A 3,787-nucleotide genomic window follows, 5' to 3' on the forward strand; every position below is an offset into this window, starting at 1 on the left:
TCGGTTAAGTTTATATAATTACATATGTTAAAATGGTGCGGTGAATAGGGCAACAATTTACAATTTGTTAAAATGTTACTAATATTCTTCGTTATTACTATGGCAGATGCATCAACGCTTGGGAGCATTGATATGTCAAAAAAAATTAATGTTTTTTCAAATATAAGAAAATTTTATATGTTTTCTTGTATGACGTCATTCGGAGGTTCTTATAATTCGCATTTTTAAACAATTTTTACAAATTTAAATACATTTTCATTCAACATTTTCAATTCCAAATTGGGTTGACAGTTCATTGTCCCAGGGGCTGTGTCGATGCGTCTACCTATATTATTCTACCATGGTTGTTACCATACGTTACCACACGCAGCATTAGTAACTAAAAATTGCAACCCTGCTACATTTTTACAAGCCAACAAATTGACAACATTGTGGCGGCAAAAAATCAATAATTGTGATTGAATTGTGCTCAGTTGGCGGGGAAATAAACAACAAACGAACATCGGTTTTCAGACTAAAATTTTATAATATTTTGCTTTTCTTGCTGTCAATTCATGAAAATCGAAGAAATTAAAAGTAGCGTTCGCACCCACGCATATCATATCATAACAATATTAAAGGTTTGGGCATAAATGGCGAAGGTGCGGCATTGCCCATGACCGCTGGTTTGGTTGGACAAAATGTTGTCCGAGAAGCTGCTGTTATAGTTGCGAATTTGTAAAAAAAACAAGAAAATGCTGGTCTTGTCTCACAGCTGAGGTACCATCCGGTACGGGCAAAGCTGCAATTGCTCCAGCTATTGCACAGGAATTAGGCAATAAGGTTAAGGTAACATTCTGCACATGATGAGTTCGGAGATATTCCGCAGTGACACCTTTGCAACGGAATTGGATTTGGAGACCGAGGGTTGGTTGTGTTATATGGTAAGAAAAATAATATACTTTTTCGATTTTCCTTTGTTAACATTTTCGATTTCTTTGTTCACAGTGACACCACAGACACTGCCTCACCTCATGGCATTCCCTTGGATTTACCTGATCTATGGCTCATCATAGGCATCTTGCCATAGCATTCCAGTGAAATATGGAACAACTCATAATGTTAAATGGAGAACCTGCAATTTGAAGAGTCTGCCTTTAAACGTCTCAATGACGTTGACTGTCCAGTTGCATATTGATGATATCATGCCTTATTCTTGGGTGCAAGACGTTCATCTAAACGTCTATCCGAGAAGAATAATAAATGTATGATGAAATCTATGGAATTGACTCACACTGACATTATTTGCTATATTTCATACCTGTCACATTCCTTACTTACCCACATATTTTAGCAATAAAAAAACAATAGTTTGCCTGCCATTAATAGTGCATTTTTCCTTATGACTAAAGGCTCGATCAAGACGTATTTTCAAGGTGACTCAATAAGACCAACTGCCCTCATTTTTGGCTGCCAAAGCCCATTTAAAATAAATATCTCTATGTCGAAAAATAAACGTGGAAGTATCGACAATAAATTTCTTCAAAAAGTCCACAATTACGATCTCAAAATATTAAATTACACGCCATTTCGACTGAGAAGTGTGGCAAAATTCTTAGTGGACCTTCTATTCTTTTAAAAGCCCAATTGCCAAGTTGAAGTCAATTCGGATTCGAAACATTTTTGCTGGGAAGTAATTACACTTCAATTTTCGAGTTTCTTCTGGCACTTTATTTTAAATTTTATATACATGAGATACCGAAATGTATAATTTCAGCTCAGTCGGTTGAGAGTCATTCGATGAACGTCTTGCACCCAAGAATAGGCATGATATCATCAATATGCAACTGGACAGTCAACGTCATTGAGACGTTTAAAGGCAGACTCTTCAAATTGCAGGTTCTCCATTTAAAATTATGAGTTGTTCCATATTTCACTGGAATGCTATGGCAAGATGCCTATGATGAACCATAGATCAGGTAAATCCAAGGGAATGCCATGAGGTGAGGCAATGTCTGTGGTGTCACTGTGAACAAAGAAATCGAAATGTTAACAAAGGAAAATTGAAAAAGTATATTATTTTCCTTACCGTATAACACAACCAACCCTCGGTCTCCAAATCCAATTCCGTTGCAAAGGTGTCACTGCGGAACATCTCCGAACTCATCATGTGCAGAATGTTACCTTAACCTTATTGCCTAATTCCTGTGCAATAGCTGGAGCAATTGCAGCTTTGCCCGTACCGGATGGTACCTCAGCTGTGAGACAAGACCAGCATTTTCTTGTTTTTTTTACAAATTCGCAACTATAACAGCAGCTTCTCGGACAACATTTTGTCCAACCAAACCAGCGGTCATGGGCAATGCCGCACCTTCGCCATTTATGCCCAAACCTTTAATATTGTTATGATATGATATGCGTTGGGTGCGAACGCTACTTTTAATTTCTTCGATTTTCATGAATTGACAGCAAGAAAAGCAAAATATTATAAAATTTTAGTCTGAAAACCGATGTTCGTTTGTTGTTTATTTCCCCGCCAACTGAGCACAATTCAATCACAATTATTGATTTTTTGCCGCCACAATGTTGTCAATTTGTTGGCTTGTAAAAATGTAGCAGGGTTGCAATTTTTAGTTACTAATGCTGCGTGTGGTAACGTATGGTAACAACCATGGTAGAATAATATAGGTAGACGCATCGACACAGCCCCTGGGACAATGAACTGTCAACCCAATTTTGGAATTGAAAATGTTGAATGAAAATGTATTTAAATTTGTAAAAATTGTTTAAAAATGCGAATTATAAGAACCTCCGAATGACGTCATACAAGAAAACATATAAAAATTTTCTTATATTTGAAAAAACATTTAATTTTTTTTGACATATCAATGCTCCCAAGCGTTGATGCATCTGCCATAGTAATAACGAAGAATATTAGTAACATTTTAACAAATTGTAAATTGTTGCCCTTATTCACCGCACCATTTTAACATATGTAATTATATAAACTTAACCGAAATACATATAGCGTATAAAATTTCAAAGCAGAAGATTTCAACATTAACAATATAACACTTTCCTTTTATGTGTGTTGGAAATGGAAATGAATAATACAAATTTAATGTGGTTTATTTTTAAAAATATATTTCTGATTTTTTACAACGTTATTAGATGGCAGATGTACCTAGATAATTAGGGTATTACAGACGACAGTTGTGTGCACCAAGTCGAATTTTTGGTAAAGCTGTTAATTAAAAAATGTAACAGTAATGCCTTAGCCATTACATAAGAGCTTCGTTCCCTTACTATTTAGTTGCAAAAATAGCAGAAGAGCAAACTTTAAAAAAAAAAATTATTTTATGTCTTGCAGAGAAAATAGTTAAAGAAGATGATAACAAAAAATAGAAACACTATAAAATCAAACAATCTGTCACCAAAACAACAAAAGCCAAAAAAAAAATTAAAATGAACACAGGATTCTATTGCAGATTTTTTGTTGAACATCAATAAAAAAAATTGGAGCTTACTTAAAATAATAAGAACAACAATGGTGGCTACATTAAATTTAAGTCGGCCTTCTGTGAGATTTTCGGATAGGTTTGGTTCTAGGAGCATTTTCGATGCTCTTTCCGAAAATGGACACCATAAAGGCGCATCCCCAACCATTTTCCCACAGTGGGTCCAAACCCATTTCTCCTACAGTGACCATATGAAATATAAATCTGGCCACTGTGGGAATTCCAGATGGGTTTGGATTATGAGAATAAGTGGTCTAGGAGCATTTTCGATGCTCTTTTCCGAAAATGGA

At 35.3% G+C, this 3,787-nt stretch overlaps 1 long non-coding RNA gene across 1 annotated transcript; it reads left to right on the forward strand.

The window, feature by feature from the left end:
- Positions 1 to 291: 291 nt before the first annotated feature.
- On the forward strand, positions 292 to 1,365 carry LOC131801335 (uncharacterized). The gene is made up of 2 exons (XR_009341794.1): positions 292 to 923; positions 988 to 1,365. It is a non-coding gene; the product is annotated as an uncharacterized LOC131801335 (long non-coding RNA).
- The last annotated feature ends 2,422 nt before the right edge of the window (positions 1,366 to 3,787 follow it).

Source organism: Musca domestica, unplaced genomic scaffold, assembly GCF_030504385.1.
Source record: "Musca domestica strain aabys unplaced genomic scaffold, Musca_domestica.polishedcontigs.V.1.1 1551, whole genome shotgun sequence".
In the NCBI taxonomy this organism is placed as follows: domain Eukaryota; kingdom Metazoa; phylum Arthropoda; class Insecta; order Diptera; family Muscidae; genus Musca; species Musca domestica.